The sequence below is a fragment of the Oncorhynchus gorbuscha genome, linkage group LG07, assembly GCF_021184085.1.
Source record: "Oncorhynchus gorbuscha isolate QuinsamMale2020 ecotype Even-year linkage group LG07, OgorEven_v1.0, whole genome shotgun sequence".
NCBI classification, from domain to species: Eukaryota; Metazoa; Chordata; class Actinopteri; order Salmoniformes; family Salmonidae; genus Oncorhynchus; species Oncorhynchus gorbuscha.
Window position 1 is genome coordinate 54,512,926 of NC_060179.1, and position 25,885 is coordinate 54,538,810.

The following is a 25,885-nucleotide window of genomic DNA, read 5'->3' on the forward strand; positions in this document are numbered from 1 at the left end:
ATTACTGTAGGCCTTTACACCAATACCCGTACTGTATGTGTTGAAAATGGCAGATTTGGGCACTGATAGGTACATCAATTGGAACACAGTGGCTGTACATTAACATTCTATAAATGATGTCAGAGCTCAAGGTCTGCGCTTCGCAGCGTTGTATGGGTTTTGACTTGCGGCCGTTCTGAACTTGAGCACCTCACACGACAAGAAATTGCCCCCATCCCTCCGCTAATTAGGCAACTGTTGCAAATGTTTTGGTGTCTGAGTGAAGGAAATGCTATAAATTAAGAGAACTAGGTGTATTTGGAAATACGAGACGTTCAAGATTATAATAAATACCGCTTTGATGTCATACTAGCAAGCCAAATGTGCACATTACATTTCCATATAAAACTTGTGTCATAAACAGTGTCAACCTTAATAATCACTATGTTTGATGTACAGTTACAAGATGACATGGCGTCATACTCTGGGTTGTTCTGAACAGAACGAGCCTGTGTGTCTAAGTGTGAAGAAAATTTGCCGCGGAACACACACACCTGAATTAACTCATGTCTCCATTCTATGCGCACCAAAATGATCTGTTTCTCTGAATTGCCTTTTGAAAGCCTAATACTGTATTGTATAACTTAGCTAGTCGCATTGGCAATCGAACAAGCTTTCAAATGATGCCCACCTGACCCAGATTCTGATTTATAACGGTTCATTTTTGGATTGCGTAAACAACAATAGTTATTGTGTAATGGCAGGGATGCAGGGTTGTGTTCCAAACAAAACAACTGGAAGAGTGCCTGCTCTAGTTCCTCAACGGCACAGCTTGGAGAGCTCAAAAAAACACCTTATAGTTGAAGACTCTTCTTTGAGTTTATAAAAGTGCATTGAAATGATTTAGGAACTGTGGAGACACCAGGTAGTCCTCTCACTCAAACCATTTTTTTTGTTGGTCATATGCTGCATCTGCCCCACATTTGCCAGGAATACTGTTATCTTGTTATTGGACATACCCAGGGTATTTTCAGATGTCGTTATCAACAAATGCGGGAGAAAGTGACATAATGTCTGGATTTAGTCTTGTTTCAGGTGAACTGCTTTGTCCTCAACTTTGTCCTAATCATTTCCCCCATAGCTCCAAACAGTTTCCTTTCATTTGCTACCATGCTTATGCATTTCAAATTTTCTCTCTAAGAAACATTTCAATTTAGCCATATAGGCCAATTCCCATGAGTGTAAAAGCTTAAGGATCAACATCTATTGTACTTTATATGTAGCCTAATAGTGATTATGTCCATTTCCAATATATTGCTTACAAGGCAGTTTACCACATTGCCTGGGAACTGCAGATGTATTATAGACAGATTATATAAACTTTGAATTTTCCCCCCTCATTATCTAACCAAATATCTTGATCTCTGCCAAAAGCATAATATTTAAAATCTTTATTGGACTCAATCAGAAGATGCTTGCCTCTTTGCCAGACAGAAATTGACAGCCTACCACAGATATGGGGATGGATTTCTCATCTGGAAACATGAATTTGGTCACAGCCGCAATGACAAGGATACGCAGCATGCAGTCTCTATCAATACAATCTGTGTGCTTAAACTCCCTCCGTCCAATTCTTTCCAATTCATTCAAATCGAACTTCCATTGTTAGCCTCTCTGGTGTAGCCTCTCTGTGCTGAGGGGGGGGGGGGCTGTCATAAGATTACTAGACTGTCCTGATATTCCAACATAATAAAAGAATAAGGTGGACATTAAAAGGGAATATCATTGACTACCCTATAGTAACATACGGGGGGAGAGAGACAAAGAGGAAAGTGATGATGAACTGAGTGACTGGCCTCTGTCGTAAATCCGACCTCTGATTTACAGTGAAGGGGGAGGAGGAAAGACAAACCAAGGTGAGCCTGCCACACCGGACTTTAACCAGCTGTGTGTGTGTGTGTGTGTGTGTGTGTGTGTGTGTGTGTGTGTGTGTGTGTGTGTGTGTGTGTGTGTGTGTGTGTGTGTGTGTGTGTGTGTGTGTGTGTGTGTGTGTGTGTGTGTGTGTGTGTGTGTGTGTGTGTGTGTGTGTGTGTGTGTGTGTCTGTCTGTCTGTGAGTCTGTGTGTGTGTGTTTGCGCGCGTGTGGGAAGACACCACAGCCAACCTAACCTCAACTATAGCCTTGTAAGCCAGGGAAGGTAAATAGATGCTTTGCTTCAGACTCTTAACGCTAAAACGCGACACCGTGTTTTGCTGGCTTGAAAGAGCTGATGATTCACACAAATGCAGGACTGTGATACTGTATGTTCCAAAATATTATCCTAGTATTAACCACAGGTTTCTTCTGCCACTCAGTCACAGAGTCCTTTGATATGGTGAATCTCAGCTTGGCTCAGACGCATGTTGATTTAACATGACAGCAGGACTTCATGTGATTCTTGTGTTACTGAAGCGGATTACCTTGATAGCAGTAATTAAAGAATGGAAAGTATTTAGCTATAATGATTTAATGTCTGGTGGAAAGTCATATGTGAAGACTATTCTTGTCAATTTCCTGTGAACATGCAAACGAATCCACTAACAGTAGACTGCTATCCCAGCAAACACACAATCACCACAATGTTGCCTCAAAGTCTGTCCAGATTAAGCCCACTGAAGGCCTCTCAGGTAAGTGTCATAACAAATTACAGATTCAACAAATTCCAGTGCTTCAGTCCTACCTGGTTTGAAAAACAAAATGTTGTTTCGGTGTAACCTCAAGCCAACTACTACAAATGGGATTTCAACGTTACCTGCAATGGCAAATATTCATGCACCGAGAGCCTAAACAAACCACATTTTTATATTTATATATATATATATATATATATTTGGACTTAGTTAAAATGTTGAAAATGAGCCCGCGGTCCTCTTTTACCGACAACCTTGTATTTTCAACAACATCAACATAATTAGCATATTCCTCATGTCCAGAAAAAAACAAGAAAATGTCTGCAGGCTTTTTTACAACACCCCCAAAATTATTCATGATGCAAAAACTGCCAAGGTCGGTGTCGCCAAAGGTTTTTAACAGTCTGTAAACAGTTTTTATACAAAACAGGTCATTATGAAGCCTAGCGTACCTCTACATGCATCCAGGTTGCAAAGAACCACACCACCTGGCATAGTCGTACACTAAATATCAGATCCCGTCAAATAATATAGGCCTACGTACCAATCACATAGGCCTATAACATAAAATAATGACATCTAATGAAGGCCCATTTCATAGACTATGAATGAGTGTCCAAGCCCAGTCCTCTACAGCTGCAGACAGGTCTGATTCAGGCAGGCAATGCTTCAAACTGGGCCTCCTAGACATCCCGACATACCAGCCTTTCTAGATAGATGCATTCAGTTCAGAGCATCAACTAAAAAGCATACAAATGTCCTGTCTGGCTTTTGATACCACCTCTTCCCCCGTGAAACACATCACGTTCCCATTTGTTTCTACACTAAAGACTGACTTACAGCAGACAAAGAGGGGGCGACACACAAGCTCATTTGCTTAAGCCTATAAATCCACAAGAAAGAGGAGACAACTTGAAATCTCGGGGAGGTGTAAATGTGTTGGTTTTTCTCCTCTCGGCGGCTGTTGTCCGGCAGTGTGAGCCATTGGGTTAAACAACGCTGGATCTAATGCAGGCCATTACTTACACATGACTATCTCTCTTCGTCTGCCAACAGGAACAGTAGGCAGCTTTTAAAGTTCGATGACACACTTCAAAAAGTTGTGCAGTCACAGGTCTGCCGCTATCTGAAGACAAACAACATTTAGCACTTTGGTGCTGCCAGATGGGGAGGGAAGAAAGGACTCGAAGAGCTGATAGAAAACCTCAATACTTCCTCCACCCAACATAACCCAGTTCACCCAGGGCCATTGGTCTAACCCTTTAAAGGGCCAATCAGCAGTTGAAACAATAACTGAGCCTGCAGCAACTGACCATCCTTGATATCAAAATGATAGTTTTAACCACGTTTTGAGGCTTTAAGGCTCTATTCAAGCTGTACAACTGAAGGGTTACGGATTTTGCAGTGGAAACGTGATGGCCATTTCCGATTGAGCCAACATAGGCAGCATTTCTTAGGAATGAAGTCTCCACTAAAGCAAGAACATTGTCTTTAAATTTCAACCACGCTGTAAAGCTGAACTTCCCCGATGCGGATTGAATAGAGCCCATAGTGTTTGTTTACATTTGCTTTGTTAACAAACATTGGAGTAGAACAAGCAGCTTGTTACAAGCTTATTTTTGGGTTCTGATGGGGTACGATAGTTAAACTAAGCTCATGAGGCATTTCTAAGTTATATTCGTCAAGAATCGATGTGTACATATCATTTATACGTTAAAAAAACAATGGATGCAACAACTGCTGATGGCCTCTTAAACAAATACAACTGTTTTCTCTACCATCCTTTTCTCTCAGAATATGAATGAACTAAAACACTTTCTTCTCATCTGTGCTTGAAACAAATACCATAAATAAAGCAGAGAGGAATTGGGAGGGGTTGGTGTACATTACCAGACTTCAAAAGAACTTCTCTGCCCCAACAGCTACGGTAGTGTGGTTATTTTCAAGGTGCCTATTCATGTGAAAAGACTTGGGGCAAGATCATTCACCGTTACCCGAGGACACTCACCCGCTTCCTCTAAAAGAGAAAGAGGTCAAAACAAATCTCTGAGAACTCGAAACTGCCAAAAGGGATATGTTTTGGGTAAAAGAAGTGACCCTTTCACCCAAAGGCAATATCAATTAACCTCCGGTTTTACAGTCTGGTGAGCTGTGAGAAAATAATCTCTCACACAGCAGCTCTAATGATAAGATAACCCAGAAATCTCAGGGTCTGCTGTAAAAAAAGAAAAAAAAAGTTTAAAAAAGAGTCACAACCTCAAGGTTTGGCATTTTGAATTACATCAGAAATCCAAATAGTCAAAAGTTCTTTAATGAATGCCTTTCATTTTCTGTCAAACTAGAATAAGAATCTTCCCGATGCGAATGAGAACAATTATACATTTGAGATGTCGAATCACAACCAGAATGATGATTTATTGCCTCCATTAAGAGGAAAGATCCTTTTATTCCACAGTTATCACCAACACGTCGATTGCTCTGTTCTTGAAATGTTTTGATTCTCCCTTTTCATATGATAGATGGTGCCCGTGACAATTAGGCTATCAGTCACGAGTCAATGACTCGACATGAGGGTTGCTTTTCTCAAGCCCCCCCCCCCCCCCATTGTGCACAATTTTCCACTTAAAATAAAGGGACTCAAAAGACGCTCATTTCGCGTATGACCCATCTTCCTGTCCATCTCCGTCACGCCACTATTGTCCTTTAAAAAAAAATCATCTATTGATTATGTCGGAGATTAAAGGACTGGCTTTCATTATCACAGTAATGTGCTGTTTCAACTCTCCATATGGAAACAGTTGTCAGGCAGACCTGAACGTGTTCGTCACAATGCAGTCAGAGGCTGTGACAGAGGTGGATATGAATGCAGAAGCCCAGAGTGAATAACCATGCATTCTGGAGATGACTGTATTGAAGAATTGAAAATTGTATAAAGATGACATTGTGGTGATAAATATTGACATATCTAACCAGATGCCCAACTGCTGATTAAGAGTGTGTGTGGTCTTTTCTTCCTGCATATATAACAACCTCACAAACTGTGCCTGTGGTCACCTCATACAAGACTCATTACATTGCAAAAACAAGTATGACTGTTATATAAAAATAAAACACTGAGTAAGGATGCCAAGACCCCCAACCATTACTCTCACTGCTGATATATGCAAAAAACAAAAATAAAGCCTTCCTGCGGTGACACTAAATGACAGTATTTTTTTCTTCTCCACAATTACAAACAAGGCACTCTCGATACCTCTCCTGCCAATACCTTGGTCTCAGCTCCGTTTGTGGTGGCTTAGCCTTACGCGTGTGGTTTGCAACAGCTCAAAAACATTCACCAGTGGCATGCGAGTGGTTTTGATGAAAACCATGCATAGCAAACAACCTTAACTGTTATTTCTCTTGATAGGGCACGTACGTACATCTTTTCACAACGAGGGCTGAATCCAAAAAGAACGTGACGAGTAAAATAACGTGTCGTTTCTTTCCCACAGCCTCTTTGGAATGATGAGAGGTGCAGCGCAAGCCCATGTCTATGACAACCCTCAGAGAGTAGAGACCCTACTGATTAACGGGACAGGAATGGCTAGCCGCGCCGCGCAGCGTTGACACGTTGAGTGGCGCCTGTGTGCAGGTGAAGGAAGCCCTCTTAATAATCCAGAGCATTTACCTATCAGGTAAGAACAACTGTCTTTGGAGTCGGAGACGACTCCTAATCCCTGGCCCACAGGTGCTTCCCATCCAAATAAACTTGTTTACTAAGAGGCTTCTTACTGAGGGATGATGACAAGAAGCACCAGGAATGTCTATTGCGAACAGTGCCGAGCCAAGTTAGTAATTGGGCCATTTGTTTTACACAAACACTTCTGAGAAGATACAGTCCAGACAGAGAATTCCAAATTAGAACCAGCAAAGCTATTTACAGAAACTATTCCGTGAGGAAGACCACAAACATCAACAGCATCTTGCTTTGCTATTTTTTCCAGAGATATGAGTAAGAGATCACTCGCCAACTGATATACTGACGACTATTAGCATTCCACAATCCAGATGGTCGAAAGATGTACCGCTTCAGTAAGTATTCGCTACCATCCGGCACAGTGGCAAAACCAGTTCCTTGAGAAGACGGCCATTATACACCTTCTTACACTGAGCCATACCGGTTCCCATGGCTGACTGACAATGAGCACGTTATGTGCACACAATGTTATGATTATTGTGAATAGTCAGATTAATATAATAGTTTGATTTAAATGGCAACATGCTTTGCAAAGAAGAACAATTTCCCTAATAATCTAGTTTACATGGACATATCTGAAATCAGGCTCCCTGATGGGACTTTGATAAATGCAGAAGATCACCAATCAAAATAAACGGTCTACCACAGTGACCATGTTATTTTTGGGAAGCATATTTGATTCGGAGTTCGGACAAATGTTAAGTTTTTCCAAGCTCACTTCACTTGTGCAAAAGAAGGAAGCTGGTGTTAGCACATCCACAGATCAAATACAGCTGTAACTCTGATTAAGGCCTTTACATCAGAGGAGGCGGGAGGAGCTATAGGAGGACGAGCTCAGCGTAACGACTGGAATGGAATTAATGGAATGATATCGAAGACCTCAAATATATAGAAACCACATTTGACTCCGTTCAATGAATTCCATTCCAGCCATTACAACAACCCCGTCCTCCTATAGGTCCTCCCACCGGCCTCCACTGGTTTAAATGTCCTAATGGAAGGCCACAGATGATGCAATCTCTATTGCACTCCACTCTGCCGTTTCCCACCTGGACAAAAGGAACACCTACATTTGAAGTCGGACGTTTACATACACCTGAGCCAAATACATTTAAAAACTCAGTTTTTCACAATTCCTGACATTTAATCCTAGTAAAAATTCCCTGTTTTAGGTCAGTTAGCATCACCACTTTATTTTAAGAATGTGAAATGTCAGAATAATAGTAGAGAGTGTAAGGGATTTCCTCCTCTTCTTCCGAAGAGGAGAGGCGAAAAGGATCGGAGGACCAATATGCGGCGTGGTAAGTGTCCATGGTTCTTTTAATACGAAATAGTACACATGAACAACTGAATACAAAAACAATAAACGTGGAATGAACGAAACCCAAAACAGTACCGTGTGGTGGAAAAACACAGACACGGAAACAAACACCCACAAACACACAGTGAAACCCAGGCTACCTAAGTATGATTCTCAATCAGAGACAACTAATGACACCTGCCTCTGATTGAGAACCATACTAGGCCGAAACATAGAAATACCCAAATCATAGAAAAACAAACATAGACTGACCATACTAAATAATGACAAAACAATGGAAATAAAGGTCAGAACATGACAGAGAGAAATATTTATTTCAACTTTCATCACATTCCCAGTGGGTCAGAAGTTTACATACACTCAATTAGTATTTCGTAGCATTGCCTTTAAATTGTTTAACTTGGGTCAAACATTTCGGGTAGCCTTCCACAAGCTTCCCACAATAAGTTGGGTGAATTTTGTCCCATTCCTCCTGACAGAGCTGGTGTAACGGAGTCAGGTTTGTAGGCATCCTTGCTCGCTCACGCTATTTCAGTTCTGCCCACACATTTTCTATAGAATTGAGGTCAGGGCTTTGTGATGGCCACTCCAATACCTTGACTTTGTTGTCCTTAAGCCATTTTGCCACAACTTTGGAAGTATGCTTGGGGTGATTGCCCATTTGGAAGACCCATTTGCGACCAAGCTTTAACTTCCTAACTGATGTCTTGAGATGTTGCTTCAATATATCCACATACTTTCCGTCCTCATGATGGCATCTATTTTGTAAAGTGCACCAGTCCCTCCTGCAGCGAAGAAGCCCCACAACATGATGCTAACATCCTCGTGCGTCACGGTTGGGATAGTGTTCTTCGGTTTGGAGGGCCCCCCCTTTTTCCTCCAAACATAATGATGGTCAATGCAGCCAAACAGTTCTATTTTTGTTTCATCAGACCAGAGGACATTTCTCCAAAATGTACGATCTTTGTCCCCATGTGCAGTTGCAGACCGTATTCAATCTTTTTTATGGCGGTTTTGGAGCATTGACTTCTTCCTTGCTGAGCAGCCTTTCAGGTTATGTCGATATAGGACTCGTTTTACTGTGGATATAGATACTTTTGTACCGGTTTCCTCCAGCATCTTCACAAGGTCCTTTGCTGTTGTTCTGGAATTGATTTGCACATTTCGCACCAAAGTACGTTCATCTCTACGTGGTACCAAGGTGTTTATACTTGCGTACTATTGTTTGTACAGATGAACGTGGTACCTTCAGGCATCTGTAAATTGCTCCCAAAGGATGAACCAGACTTGGAGGTCTACAATTAGTTTTTCTGAGGTCTTGGCTGATTTCTTTTGATTTTCCCATTATGTCAAGCAAAGAGGCACTGGGTTTGAAGGTAGGCCTTGAAATACATCCACAGGTATCTCCAATTGACTCAAATAATGTCAATTAGCCTATCGGATGCTTCTAAAACCATGACATAATTTTCTGGAATTTTCCAAGCTGTTCAAAGGCACAGTCAACTTAGTGTATGTAAATGTCTGACCCACAGGAATTGTGATATAACTCATTGTAAGTTAAATAATCTGTCTGTAAAAAATTGTTGGAATAATTACTTGTGTCATGCACAAAGTAGATGTCTTAACCGACTTGCCAAAACTATAGTTTGTTAAGTGTATGTAAACTTTCTAAGTGTATGTAAACGTCCAACTTCAACTGTATGTGAGAATGCTATTCATTGACTACAGCTCAGCATTCAACACCATAGTACCCTCAAAGCTCATCACTAAGCTAAGGACCCTTGGACGAAACACCTCCCTCTGCAACTGGATCCTGGACTTCCTGACGGGACGCCACCAGGTGGTAAGGGTAGGTAACAACACATCTGCCACGCTGATCCTCAACATGGGGGCACCTCAGGGGTGTGTGCTCAGTCCCCTCCTGTACTCCCTGTTCTCTCATTACTGCATGACCAGGCACGACTCCAAAACCATTTTGAAGACATGTAAAGTTTATTTCACTATATCTTCACACTTGGATTGCCATGGGCTCATTCTAAAAAATGGATTTGTGAAGAGGTCCCCTCAAATCCCCTCAACTTTCCATGCACAGCGTGTCAAGAAAACTATAGACACATTCCCTCTGGTTTGAGCCATAGCCATGCATTTTGTGGATTTTAAGGGGGCATCATCACTTCAGGGAACAGTGCTTAAGTGGCAATTAGAGAGCAATAGAGAGACTTGAGAGACTCTGTAGATGGGAGGAGAGAAGGGGGGGGGGGGGTCACGCTTGTGGCAGCCGCAGAGAGAACACCATCCACAGACCCCAAAGCCACCCCAGTCACCCAACCAATGATATTTACACACTTACTCAGCAGCCTGTGGTCACCATGTTATCCACTGGAAGTCTGTCGATGTGTCTGTCTCTGTCTGTCGACGTGTCTGTCTCTGTCTCTTTTGCCTTGGCTCTGCCAGGTCGTTACTGAAAATGAGAGCTGTTTCTCAATGAATGGACCTGATTAAATAAAGGTGGATTGATTTGAATTGGCGCAGTGTCTTCAGCAGCCGAGATGGTTTTTCTTGTTTCCACCCAGGTGAAAACACCCCTGTAAAAGTTGTCAGTTTGCAGCAAACATCCACCTGTGTAAATGTACCTTCCGACATTAATTTAGTGCAAACATTTATGTTTGTTTATTAAACCTGACATCTAAATGAAGTTTTAGTCTGGGCACTGGACCTTGTTGACTAAGGTCTTCAGACTATGCCTTAACAGCCAGGGGGACAGACACAATGTATAACTACTGTATATTCCCTCAGGGTAAGAACTTCTACTCACATATTTAAGTGCAACAAATGCTGACTCACATGCACAGGCATGACATGTACATGACATATACTAATACTATACCTATGACAATTATTGTCTAATATTTATTAAGTAGATCCACAAAATATTTAAACCTGCTATTTTGGTATGAACCCAAAGAAACTTAATCCCCCCAAAAATCTCCATGACCCAGTCATATAACCATGTTGGGAGCTGCTTGATATTTAGGATGAGACAAAAAATAACGTGTTTTAAAATGGGTCTTCCTGGCCTTTTAAAGGATTGCAAAGGGGAAGTCTTTGATGCCTTTAAACCTTTAATGAACCTCCTAGTCTACACTAGCAGTAATGTTGCTGTGAGAGACAACTGGATTCACTCAGAGGAGAAAAGCTCTTCCTTTGAAAGATAACAATGACTGCACGTCTGATAGCCGAGGAGGCAATCTGTGATACTTAAAAGACATTGCGAGAGGATGATAATGGGAGGACCTAGAACAGGGCCCCTGACAAAAAAAACCTACAATGGTAATGATAATTGATATCACATGTTCCCTTATCAAAGGACAAAGACAGGAGCTGAGAGGAAAAAGGCTATACATTAGTCTCCTGATCTCCAGTCTGCCAGTGCACTTCCTCAATGGTGCCTCTTGCTAATTTGTAGGGTTCCCTACTCGGCTCCAGAGAACCTCTCTGATAAATGGGGATCATGATGTGTGGATGGGACAACTAATGAAACGTCATAAAGACTAGGCCTGCTGGCTCCACTCCTGGTTGCCAGTAATGCCAGGGGTTCTCAAGGCCTCTTATGATGAATACAAGAGAAATCCTGAGGGGGAATGCAGAGAGGAAAGACAAGGTGTGGGCTTCCTTTAATCCTCTATGGTGAATCTCACAGGCCACAAATCCTTGTCCGTCTAGAGACTTGAGGGGGCACTTCAAGTGAGTTGGACTCATAGGCCTTTACTAATTTAAATGTTTATATGTATACAGTACCAGTCAAAAGTTTGGACACCTACTCATTCAAGGTTCTAAGATAAAAAAAATAAAAAAAATCTACATTGTAGAATAATAGTGAAGACATCGAAACGATGAAATAACACATATGGAATCATGTAGTAACCAACAAAAAAAGTGTTAAATAGATTCTTCAAAGTAGCCTTGATGACAGCTTTGCTCACTCTTGGCATTATCTTAACCAGCTTCAATGGGAATGCTTATCCAACAGTGTTGAAAGAGTTGTCAGATATGCTGAACACTTGGCTGCTTTTCCTTCACTCTTCCGTCCAATTCATCCCAAACCATCTCAATTGGGTTGAGGTTGGGTGATTGTGGAGGTCAGGTCATCTGATGCAGCACTCCATCACTCTCCTTCTTGGTCAAATAGCCCTTACATAGCCTGGAGGTGTGTTTTGGGTCATTGTCCTGTTGAAAAACAAATGATAGTCCTAGCGCAAACCAGTTAGGATGGTGTATCGCTACAGAATGCTGTGGTAGCCATGCTGATTAAGTGTGCCTTGAATTCTAAATCAATCACAGACAGTGTCACCAGGAAAGCACCCCCACATATCACACCTCCTCCTCCATGCTTCACGGTGGGAACCACACATGCAGAGATAATCCGTTCATGTACTCTGCGTCTCACAAAGACACGGTGGTTGGAACCAAAAATAAAACATTTGTACTCATCAGACTAAAGGACATATTTCCACCGGTCTAATGTCCATTGCTTGTGTTTCTTGGCCCAAGTAAATATCTTCTTCTTATTGGTGTTATTTTGTAGTAGTTTCTTTGCAGCAATTGGACCATGAAGGCCAGATTCACGCAGTCTCCTCAAAGTTGATGTTGACATGTGTCTGTTACTTGAACTCTGTGAAGCATTTATTTTGGCAGCAATTTCAGAGCCTGGTAACTCTAATGAACTTGCCCTCTGCAGCAGAGGTAACTCTGGGTCTTCCTTACCTGTGGTGGTCCTCATGAGAGCCAGTTTCATAATAGAACTTAATGGTTTTTGCGACTGCACTTGAAGAAACTTTAAACATTGAAATGTTCAGAATTGACTGACTTCATGTCTTAAAGTAATGGAGTGTCGTTTCTCTTTGCTTATTTGAGCTGTTCTTGCCATAGTATGAACTTGGTCTTTTACCAAATAGGGTTATCTTCTGTATATCAACCCTACCTTATCACAACATTGGCTCAAACACATTAAGAAGGAAAGAAATTCCACAAATGAACTTTTATCAAGGCACACCTGTTAAAAAAATGCATTCCAGGTGACTACCTCATGAAGCTGGTTGAGAGAAAGCCAAGAGTGTGCAAAGCTGTCATCAAGGCAAAGGGTGGCTACATTGAATAATCTCAAATATGTTTTGATTTGTTTAACACTTATTTGTTTACTACATGATTAATTTCCTAGTTTTGATCTTTTCACTTTTTTTCTACAAGGTAGAAACCCTTGAATGAGTAGGTGTGTCCAAACTTTCGACAGGTACTGTATATACCATATATATACAAATATATACATATTCATATTTAGGTCAAGTCATCTACAATCAACATATCCTATCAGTTTGACAGTGGTCAAATGATCGTCCGAGTTCCATTGAAATCTAAAGGTGAGTGTTATCTTCGACAATCCAGCCATACTTGTACTGGAAAGACAGCAGCTTTTGTTGAGTAATTGGTTGAATCCTTACTGCAGCAGCCACTTCAGGAATGTTGGAAGCAGAGCAGACATCGTCAAGTGTTTGAAGAGACAAGATGGAGATTCATGGCTGGATAATGACATGGCTCTGGACAAGAGGATTAGGGCTTCACTAATACATATACCATTTGACACGGAAAGTCACTTTGCTCATAATACATCTGAGAGGTTATAAATAACTCTGTCAAAGATGGACTGAAGTGCACGACCAAATCAGTATGGTATGCCTGCTTATTTGTTATCAAGACAAAGGGCTGTAGGGCTCTGGTCAAATTGTAGTGCATTACATGGGGAATGCAATGGCAGCCACAACTTTATCCTTCATTTAGCGTACCCCTCCTCCGACCACAACATTTTCACCAGTTATATAATATACAGACTCCCTAATGCATCACAATGACAATGCCTCTATGGGTACTGTAGTAATGTTCTACGTTGATCAGTCTGTGGTGAACTGCCAGATTCAGGTTACAGGGCAGTAGCAGTGTCAGTGTGTCTCCCATTGGGCTGAAACCTGATCCGAGCTAGTGTTCAGAGTAGACCTACTGGCACCAGGCTGCACGGAGAGGGGAGAGGGAAGATGCTAACAGCGCTGGAGGCAAGGCCTGTCATTAGAGTGGCTGACTCCAGATCAGCTGTATGATTAATTACCCAGAAGAGCGGCGCTGTGTTGCACGGCCCTGGCTGCCTGGGACAGAGAGAAGAGGGAGTACGAGCGACACACCTTGAGCCTTGCTGGGCTCGCGCCTGCTGGGGTCACCCAGACCCCCCGGGTCTCATTAGGGCCTGCTCTGGCCTGTAATTTACTCTCCTCTCCCAGAGAGATCTGCCTTTGGCCCATCGTCAAAGGCTGCCTGCCATTCACCACAACACACTGAGGGGTCTGACCGAGGACCATTCAAAGAATTCCAGGAGAATAAGGTTGGAATATTCCATGGTAATGAAATCGTAACCTCTGAGATAAAGTCACAAGTCACCGGAGAAATAAACGAGTTAAATTAGATCATCGTCACTCATGATATGGTCAGTTATTAATATGAACTTGAAATCCAATCGTTATCAAATAAATATGTCAAAACTGTATGACTGTATGAAGATACTGTATTAGTACCAAGACCTTTAAACATATCACATGCATAGCGCCCAAGAACCTTGAAGCAAAGCGTAGTCTACACAGCAGACAGACACATCAACAAAACAATACTGAAATATTTCAGCCCGACAGCGTGGAGATCAAATTCCTTCCTGTAAAAGAAATGACTTCATCTTCCTTGGAGGAGTCTTCCTCCAGTAATGAGCGGTGGGCGTAATAACAAGGCAGCCGGCGGCAGTTGTACATGCTAAGGCTGTGAGTGACAGCGGGAGTGTCTTCTCTCTGGCGTCGCTAGTCCTCAGACCATCCACACAATTTATCTTATTACAAGGCGATGCAGTTGATACAAGCCCGGCTACAAAATAAGCAATTACAGTTAATTAGACAACACAAAAAGATGGCATCGTGCACTTCAGTCAGTCTGACTGCACTCAAGCCAATGAATGAAGGAAACATCAAAGTGTAAATAAAATGACGGTTTCATCACTGGAGCCAACTGTGGACCCTAAATCGCGTATTCTTCTTTTCCCTGAGAGAAATGATAGGTTTAAAGATAAAGTTTATTCTATTCAGACGGAGCTAAAGTTTGGATTAATTATCCCACGTGGTATAAATACAATAGTTTTCACTGTAGTGTTTTTGCATACTTTATAGCATTGTGGACTTGACTGTAGTATTTACAGTTTACTATAGTATAAATACTGTCGTAAAATATATTCTATAATCATTATTTCTGCTGTTGCGAACTGTAGTATACTGTAGTATTTTTGCAGACATTACTGTAGTGTTTTTGCGGACAGTAGTATACAAAAGTAGTGGTCAAAAGTTTAGAGAATGACACAAATATTAATTTCACAAAGTCTGCTGCCTCAGTTTGTATGATGGCAATTTGCATATACTCCAGAATGTTATGAAGAGTGATCAGATGAATTACAATGAATTGCAAAGTCCCCCAATGCAATGCAAATGGACTGAATCCCCCAAAATATTTCCACTGCATTTCAGCCCTGCCACAAAAGAACCAGCTGACACCATGTCAGTGATTCTCTCGTTAATGCAGGTGTGAGAGTTGACGAGGACAAGGCTGGAGATCACTCTGGCATGCTGAATGAGTTCGAATAACAGACTGGAGGCTTCAAAAGGAGGGTGGTGCTTGGAATTATTGTTCTTCCTCTGTCAACCATGGTTACCTGCAAGGAAACACGTGCCGTCATCCTTGCTTTGCTCAAACAGGGCTTCACAGGCAAGGATATTGCTGCCAGTAAGAATGCACCTAAATCAACCATTTATCAGATAATCAAAAACTTCAAGGAGAGCAGTTCAATTGTTGTGAAGAAGGCTTCAGGGCGCCCAAGAAAGTCCAGCAAGCGCCAGGACCGTCTCCTAAAGTTGTTTCAGCTGCAGGATCGGGGCACCACCAGTACAGAGCTTGCTCAGGAATGGAAGCAGGCAGTGAGGCAAAGACTTTTGGAGGATGGCCTGTTGTCAAGAAGGGCAGCAAAGAAGCCACTTCTCTCCAGGAAAAACATCAGGGACAGACTGATATTCTGCAAAAGGTACAGGGATTGGACTGCTGAGGACTGGGGTAAAGTCATTTTCTCTGATGAATCCCCTTTCCGATTGTTTGGGGCATCTGGAAAAATGCTTGTCCGGAGAAGACATGGTGAGCGCTACCATCAGTCCTGTGTCATGCCAACAGTAAAGCATCCTGAGACCATTCATGTGTGGGTTTGCTTCTCAGCCAATGGAGTGGACTCACTCAGAATTTTGCCTAAGAACACAGCCATGAATAAAGAATGGTACCAACACATCCTCCGAGAGCAACTTCTCCCAACCATCCAGGAACAGTTTGGTGATGAACAATGCCTTTCCCAGCATGATGGAGCACCTTGCCATAGGGCAAAAGTGATAACTAAGCGGCTCGGGGAACAAAACATCAATATTTTGGGTCCATGGCCAGGACACTCCCCAGACCTTAATCCCATTGAGAACTTGTGGTCAGTCCTCAAGAGGCGGGTGGGACAAACAAAAACCCACAAATTCTGACAAACTCCAAGCATCGATTATGCAAGAATGGGCTACCATCAGTCAGGATGTGGCCCAGAAGTTAATTGACAGCATGCCAAGGCGGATTGCAGATGTCTTGAAAAAGAAGGGTCAACACTGCAAATATTGACTCTTTGCGTCAACCTCATGTAATTGTCAATAAAAGCCTTTGACACTTATGAAATGCTTGTAATTATAATTCAGTATTCCACGGTAACATCTGACCAAAATATTTAAAGACACTGAAGCAGCAAACTTCGTGGAAATTAATATTTGTGTCATTCTCTAAACTTTTGGCCACGACTGTACTGTAGTAATTTATTACAGTGTTCTACAATACACTACACAATTCCATAGTAAGTACTACACATGATCGAGGGATACTACATTGTGTAGTACAGTATTCTAAAGTATACCACAGTTAACTACAGAATTAATTGTTAAGTACTGTAGTTTTCTATAGTAAACTGTAATATTATTTAATGTGGGTGTTACCTAAATTCACCTAAACTGTTCATGTTGCTCCAGTAAAAGTGCTGTGTGCACAATTCCACCTTGTGTGAGCAACATCCCTCACTTTGAGATGAACCTGGGAGAAGATTCAAAGCACTGAGCAGACACACCAAAACACAGCTACTAATCCTGGCCCCAGTCAGTGGAGTTAAAAGGCAACGGCTTCCTTTTCTTGTTGTAGTTGCGGCAGGCAGACCGGCATAAGACACTCTACATGCCGTCTTGCCTCTCTCTGGTAATAGATCTGCCCAGCTCGCTCTTAATTTGCCTGGCTTCTCATCACTGTCAGGGCCTCCCGTTTGATCTCACAGACACCCTCTCCTCTACAGTCTATCTGCAGCCCTGGGAACAGCCACAGTAACCTCGCTAACACAGTCAGCGGTAATAAAGACAGACAGAGAGCGAGAGAGAGAGAGAGAGCATGCCCAGCTACTACACACACACACGAAAGGCAGACCTCTGAGGTCTGCCATTCGCCTCCTGTCGCCATGCCAACCTGTGTCTGAGGTCAGCTGGCCAGAGGGTGGCATACTGTAATACTTAAGTGCAGGGGACAAACGGACAAATGCCATACATAGTAGGCTGCATCTACGGCTCTGAAAGAGACCTTCTTATATACAATATATGGGTCCTCACCTACTCTGAAGTCATTTGATCATGTCATATTCAGATTGATGCATGGGTGATAGAGGGAACACTGTCACTCATTCATGGCCCAGTATCTTAAAATCAGCGTGGAATCAACAAGTGTTATAGTCATCAACACATATGCCAGGAAGAGATTCCTCATCCCCACAGCATGATGCTGCCATCACCATGCTTCACCGTAGGGTGCCAGGTTTCCTTTAGACATGGACTTGGCATTCAGGCCAAAGAGTTCAATCTTGGTTTCATCAGACGAGAGAATGTTGTTTCTCATGGTCTGAGAGTCCTTTAGGTGCCTTTTGGCAAACTCCAAGCCGACTGTCATGTCCCTTTTACTGAGGAGTGTCTTCCGTCTGGCCACGCTAACATAAAGGCCTGATTGGTGGAGTGCTGTAGATATGGTTGTCCTTCTGGATGGTTCTCCCATCTCCACAGAGGAACTCTGGAGCTCTGTCAGAATTACCATCTGGTTCTTGGTTACCTCCCTGACCAAGGCCCTTCTCCCCCGATTGCTTCCTAGAGCTGGGCAGCCAGCTCTAGGAAGAGTCTCGGTGGTTCCAAACTTCTTTCATTTAGGAATGATGGAGGCCACTGTGTTCTTGGGGACCTTCAATGCTGCGGACATGTTTTGGTATCCTTCCCCAGAACTGTGCCTCAACACAATCCTGTCTCAGCGCTCTACGGACAATTCATTCGATCTCATGGCTTGGTTTTTGCTCTGACATGCACTGTCAACTGTGGGACCTTATATAGACAGGTTTGTGCCTTTCCAAATCATGAACAATCAATTGAATCTGTTGTGCAGGTGAATGAGGACCCAAAAGCGACTTGGCGAAAACAGAGTCTTTAATCCAGTAAAGATACTTTACAAAACAAAAGGCATAATACTACTCGTAAAGACGAGAACAGACTGGAGACTTGATCAAGAACTGCAGGTTGCCTCGGGAAGGCACTTGAACCTAGCAGACTCAGACACCTGCTCACCACGCAGCATCTGAGGGAAACACGACACGACAGGGCAATACATAGACACAGCACGGTGAATTCTAGACAAGGATCCGACAGGGCAGGAACGGAAAACAAGGAGAGAAATAGGGACTCTAATCAGGGAAAAGGATCGGGAACAGGTGTGGGAAGACTAAATGATTGATTAGGGGAATAGGAACAGCTGGGAGCAGGAACGGAACGATAGAGAGAAGAGAGAGCGAGAGAGTGAGAGAGGGAGGGGGAGAGAGAGGGATAGAAAGAGGGAAAGAACCTAATAAGACCAGCAGAGGGAAACGAATAGAAGGGGAAGCACAGGGACAAGACATGATAATCAATGACAAAACATGACAGAATCTACCACAATTGGACTCCAATCAAGTTGTCGAAACATCTCAATGATGATCAAAGGAAACAGGGTGCACCTGAGCTCAATTTCGAGTCTCATAGCAAAGGGTATGAATAATTAAGTAAATTAGGTATTTTTGTTTAGTTTTTTTTATATAAATTTGCAAACATTTCAAAAAACCTGTTTTCGCTTTGTCATTATGGGGTATTGTGTGTAGATTGAAAATATTGAATCCATTTTATAATAAGGCAAATGTGGAAAAAGGGAAGGGGTCTGAATAATTTCCAAATGCACTGTACATGTTAACCCTTTGATTACTGTCCAACTAAGGGCCCTCGGGTGATTTCAGTATGTACTGACTCACTACACTCCTTCGGAGGTGAATAACATTGATTACAACATGTGCCAGTGTCAAAGAGACATTACTACAGAAAACTTGCTTTTCATTGTATTGCAGTCCTTTGTTCCCCCTCTCTCTGCACACGTGTGTGTAGGCAGGGATAGGATGGAGGTTAGTGGGTAGCTAGTTTGAAACTTTTAAATGTATGATTCTCGTGCTAAAAACTACAATCATTGTTTTTTTTCTAGAACTATGTTTAAAATGCCTGGCATCCATTCTGTATGAACCACAGTGTTAGTAAAAATATATGGTTGTCTGATCTGATCCCTGATCTGTTTCACCTGTCCTTGTCATCGTCTCCACCCTCTCCAGGTGTTGCTTATTTTCCCCAGTGTATCTCTCGGTGCCAGTTTTCCAAGTCAACAAGGGTTTTCCCCGTTCTCCTGCTTTTTGCATTCTCCCTTTTCTAGTCCTCCCGGTTTTGACCCTTGCCTGTTTCTGGACTTTGTACCCGCCTGCCTGACCATTCTGCCTGCCTCAACCACGAGCCTGTCTGCCACTCTGCACCTCCTGGACTCTGATCTGGTTTTGACCTTTTTGCCTGTCCACGACCATTCTCTTGCCTACCCCTTTGGATTAACAAACATAGTAACCATCTGCCTCCTGTGTCTGCATTTGGGTCTCGCCTTGTGCCTTGAGAATGGGGGCATCCGATCATCGGGGGAAAATTACTATGTCTACGGAATGTCTGCAGGCATGGCCATTTCAATCTGGACAAAAGCATGCTATTACAGTCACATGGATAGAAATTGTACATCTCACACTTGACAGAACGGATATCTGAGGGAATAACAACATTCCTTTGCATGGTTTGCTTTGAATGAGCATAATCCTCACTTCTATTCCTGCATCATTTAAATATTGTATTATTCTAAAGGAATCCCATTAATAACACAAGATCCCCATACACTCAAAACAGACATGATTTCATTGCATGCTTGTTTTCAAGTCATGCCTCCTGTTTTATTCTACTCCTGTTTTATTCCACTTGCTTCCTAAAGCTTACTGTAGAGCTAGAAATGACACACTGAATGACTATGGGATGATGAAGCTGCATACCAAATACAGCTGTGCCTTACTGTGCAATTTACCTGCAGTATAAGCTGTGTGCATACTTCCGTTCAGGCCTGGTTGGAGGAATACAGATAGATCCATTTACAAGTCATGTTTGGTTTTAGCTGTGAGATGAGAAGACTGAGATTGTGTTATTCAAGGCAGGGGGCTTAATCATATCAAATTAGGCAAAGTTGACCATATACAAACCGAAACGTGTAATTACAGTTCCATTAGTGTCGTTTGATGTTGGGTGGAAATACAAAAGGGAAGACTTGAAGACAAGCCCTAAAACAAATCCTGTGTTTGTGATACCATAGCAACCTCAACCTGAATCCAATGCCCTGGCTAGGCTGCTAAATAACAGGGTCCGGAGCTTGAAGCATCTGATAGGCCTATCGACAATGGGAACTGGGTTGAAAACACATTCAGCTACAACTGAACAATAGGTGGCCGATAATCCACCATTCTCACCAGAACAGTCACGGAGGTCGAGTCATCAAAGGTTCTACCTCAATGTCTCGCAGTTACAAATCTTGTGCTTGTTGGATTGTTGTCAAATGCGTTCTCCAACTCCAGATACAGCTTGACTCAGCAGCTGGGGACAAAACTAAATGGGGTGAACCAAATAAAAGCCACAGAATGATGGCTTGCCTCGAATTCCAGACTATTTAGTGAGTCAGTTAAAATTATTGGCATGAAACTCAGAGATACTAAATTCAGCTTTTAGGCAAATCAACACACTTTACGAGCACAGGGGAGTCGTGTTTTGTTTCTCTGAGTGTGCAGTGAGGGAGTTGATTTTTTGAGGACGCCAGACATCGTGGTCGGACTTGCATCGCATCCAGCTGTTATAATGAGAACAGACAGTCAAATTCTCATTTAAATATCTCTTTAGCGCCGGGTCCACCAAGGCCACTGGAATGTGCAAATGGAATTTTTCAAATTTGGTTTTAACAAGACTCCCTGCTGGGATGTTAGGAGCCAGTTGGATGGTTGGCCAAGGTACTGCTGGCTACAGCTACAGTAGCAGAGTAAGTATGAGCCTGTAGCAGCCCATTGGTGTGAGGGTATGGTATATCATGATTGATTCACAGTGATTGATTGATGCCTCATACTCATTCTAGCAGAATTGATTTTCTACTGTAAGTCTTGTGTGGTAGATAGTGTCTACTATAGACTTGGTTAGCTAAAACTGCTAAGCCCAAACTAACTCGGCTAGCTCCTTACCTGCCCATACGGTAGCAGAAGCATTGCTAGCTAATTCGGAATGAGATCCCTAATGTGGAACGAGTTCTCTACCTTGAATGGTATCATTGCCAGCACCCTTGTGTAATACAACCTACGTTCACTTGTTTTCATTGACCAGACTGACTGGTTTAGCCTCTCACTATTACGGTCGTGGGAAATGTTCTACCCAAAGATGAATATCCACGCGGTTCCCTTTGGCTACCACTGTACTAGCTATAACAACCTTTGCCCATGAGCTGGTGCTGGTTGCTAGCTAGCTAACACCTACACTAGCCCCACAGCTATATTGTTTATACTGTACACAGTGCTCACTTCAGCTTGCCATTAAATGCGAGGCATCTAGCTCACACCTGTCAAGGATAATTCGCAGCAGGCACTACTGGGTTAGCGGGCCTTTTCCCACGAATTAGGGACATAGAAAGGGTAACAGTGGCTTGACCACGGCCCAACCTGACTCCCCGGTTCATCAAATTATGGCCACTGCTACCCCACCTGAGGTAGGCACTCAAACCCCCTCGCTCTTACGTAGGCAGCTCAATAATGCTAGGAAGCCAGCTGCTACAGGCTCTTCCGCCAACGGTGGAATTGCCAGCTTGCTCTCTTGTTTAGTACATCTAACGTTCACTTTTTTGGGGGGCTAAACTGACCAGTTACACCTCACCGTGCTATGGTAGAAAAGAGACTCAAGACCGAATAAGCAAAGCAATCACTAGTCTGCTATTCAGTGGAGTGGGTGTGTGGTCCAAGTCTGGGTTTAAGGGTCTCTTTTCCAAGCTTAAAAGGATAAACATTCACATGAAACACCATGGGCAAGAAAAGTTTGAATACATTGGCCATGCTGTCAATCCAGTTTATGCTGAGTTCAAAACAACTGGAAACTCGGAACTGGGAACGCCTCTTGACACAGCTGCACCAATGTGTTGGAGGAAACACCGAACAGCTGGCGGCCGAAGTCAGTGTGCATGTGCCTGGCCACCACAAGGAGTCGCTAGAACGTGATGGGACAAGGACGTCCCATCTGACCAAACCCTCCAATTAACCCAAACAAAGCAGGGCCAACTGGGTGCCCGCTCATGGGTCTCCTGGTGGCGGCCGGCTGCGACACAGCCCGGGATCTGTAGTGACACCTCTAGCTTGGAGGCAGCCACGGTGCATACTTTATTTAAAGGGGAGATTAAGCTGATCCTAACTGTTATATGCCTTTTTTTGTATGTTTATTGACACATTTTTCCAGCACTTTTGATAATGAACTGAGTGGCTTTCTTGATGTCTATATTATTATCTCTGATTTTTATTGACTTGACCAAAGCTCTTGATACGGTAGACCATTCCATTCTTGTGAGCCGGCTAAGAAGTATTAGTGTCTCTGAGGGGTCTTTGGTCTGGTTTGCTATCTACCTCTCTCAAAGAGTGCAGTCTATAAAGTCAGAACATCTGCTGTCTCAGCCACTACCTGTCACCAAGGGAGTACCGAAAGGCTCGATCCTAGGCCCCACACTCTTCTCGATTTACATCAACAACATAGCACAGGCAGTAGGAAGCTCTCTCATCCATGTATTTGCAGATTATACAGTCTTATACTCAGCTGGCCCCTCCCTGGATTTTGTGTTATACGCTCTACAAGAAAGCTTTCTTCGTGTCCAACAAGCTTTCTCTGAACTTAACCCTGTTCTGAACACCTCCAAAACAAAGTTCATGTGGTTAGGTAAGTAGAATGCCCCCTCCCCACAAGTGGGATGACTACCTCTGATGGTTTAGAGCTTGAGGTAGTCTCCTCATATAAGTACCTGGGAGTATGGCTAGACGGTACACTGTCCTTCTCTCAGCACATATCAAAGCTGCAGGTTAAAGTTAAATCTAGACTTGGTTTCCTCTATCGTAATCCGGTTCAGTTGACCATCCTACATATGCTAGATTACAGAGATGTAATTTATAGATTGGCAGGAAAGGGTGCTCTCGAGCAGCTGGATGTTCTTTACCATTCGGCCATCAGATTTGCTCCTTATAGGACAAATCACTGCACTCTATACACCTCTGTAAACTGGTCAATGTTGTATACCCTCTTAGGCCTCACTCCCCCCTATCTGAGATATTTACTGCAGCCCTCATCCTCCACATTCAATACCTGTTCTCCCAGTCACATTCTGTTAAAAGGTCCCCAGAGCACACACATCCCTGGTCGCTCGTCTTTTCAGTTCGCTGCAGCTAGCAACTGGAACAAGCTGCAAACTAACATTCAAACTGGACAGTTTTATCTTACAGTTGTGGCTGCTTTGCGTGATGTATTGTTGTCTCTACTTTCTTGCCCTTTGTGCTGCTGCCATATTGTGATGCTGCCATGTTGTTGTCATGTTGTGTTGCTGCCATACTATGTTCTTGTCTTAGGTTTCTCTTCGTGTAGTGTTATGTTGTCTCTCTTGACGTGATCTTGTCGTGATGTTTTGTCCTATATTTTTATTTGATTTGTTATTTCTAATCCCAGCCCCTGTCATTGTACATAAGAATTTGTTCTTAACTGACTTGCCTAGTTAAATAAAGGTTAAATAAAATATATAAATAAAAGAACCACTCCGATGCAGTGCTTAAGAGCGCTGCGCCACTCGGGTTTGATGACAAAATTTGCCCACAAGAAGGACTGCCGGGCCACCTTCCCGTTCAAGTGACCACAGCTCAACAAGGTGAGACCAAAAATGTCTTGTAATGCTGCTGCATAAATTATGTAACATGTCAGGGAGATATATAATAATAATAATAATATGCCATTTAAACGCTTTTATGTAACATGTCATGGGTGGGGAGAACCCACTACCCTGGCATATATACAGTAGCTAAGAAATTAATACTAAGTGTATGTTGTGTAGTAAGCTGTTAGTAGCCCATGTGCCTCACCCTGATAATTTGGTCCATTTCCCCCTCATTACTTAGCCTACTGTTCTGACTTGGTGGTGCACATGCAGAGCTTGTAAGAGCTTTCATTGTCTGCTTATATGCCCCATTTATTCATCCTATGATTCTGACTTGGTGTACAAGGAGAATACTGTAAGAACAGTCCATGTTCTGAAGTCTCTCTGTACATTTCAAAAGTGCTGAACACATAATTAAATCGACTATGTTCGTCCTAGCTTGCTCATTAATGTCTTAATCGAAATGACAGATTGCCTCTTATCAGATCATTTCCTTACGCCATAGTTTGTACACCTCAATTGTCAGTTGAAACCACATTTGATTAAGCAAGTCAGCCATAACAGTTGTTTTTAAAAAGGCATTAAATGAGGCTGAATTAACTTTTTCGCTGCCAGACAAGGCTCCGCTGATAGCCAGGTGTGGTGGTGGTAAGGATTCATTCACTCCATGGTGCTGAAGAGAAAGCTCTGCTGTTGAGACATCTTTATGACCCTAACAGTTTGTGGGCACCATTTGTCACCATTATAGTGCAATTAATGTATTATTTATTATTGTTTAGTTGCTTTTCTGGCATGCATCCCATTTTGTAAGATTTACGTGCTAATATCGCCACCGGTATCATCTATGGCCTCCTCTATTGCAACAAATGGGGCTGCATTAATCATCAATGTCCTTTCTAATCACATCACTGACTGCTTCAATCAAACCATTCTGTTTGATGTACCCGAAAACACTAGACACTTGGTGGAAGTCTCCAAGTGTCTAGCTAACCTTTCGTCTTTTTCAGCAAAGGCATACAGTAACTCCACATAGTTGCCACGATCACACGAGCTTGTGCTCTCATCGTTACTGCAAAAGTATATCTTGTTTCCCTAGGTAGCGCGTTGTTCTAATAATGTCCTTCAACATCTCAGGGTTTTCCTTTACCTTAGCATTGCATACGTTCACTTGTTTTAGCTGCTCATCTTTTCTGAGGTTTTGATGCAGTTTTAGAACATAAAAACGATTAGAATTATTTAGATTTTTATTTTGATTTTTTTAATGACAATTTTCCTAACAGCTTTTTTTCACAAGGTAAGCAGTGCCCAGCCTGACTGCACATCCCTGTCGACAAGCCAAAGGCAACTCAACTCAATTGATGAAGAACCCTCTCCATCGAGCTAGAGATCAGTCAGTATAGTTGAATAAAAGGTGCATGAATCATAAAGTAGTACCAGATGAATATGGGCTTGACATCATTAGCAAACTGAGGGAATTAATATACAAAGGGATATAATATAGGACAAGTATATATTATTTAGGACTTACATTCTACAAACAGTATTATAACAAAGGGCTCTTACTTCAGCATATCATGCCCAAAGTAAGGAACAGCCTGTGGCATCACCAAGCATTAACCATTACTAGGGTGGCAGAAGGAGCATGCTGCTCAT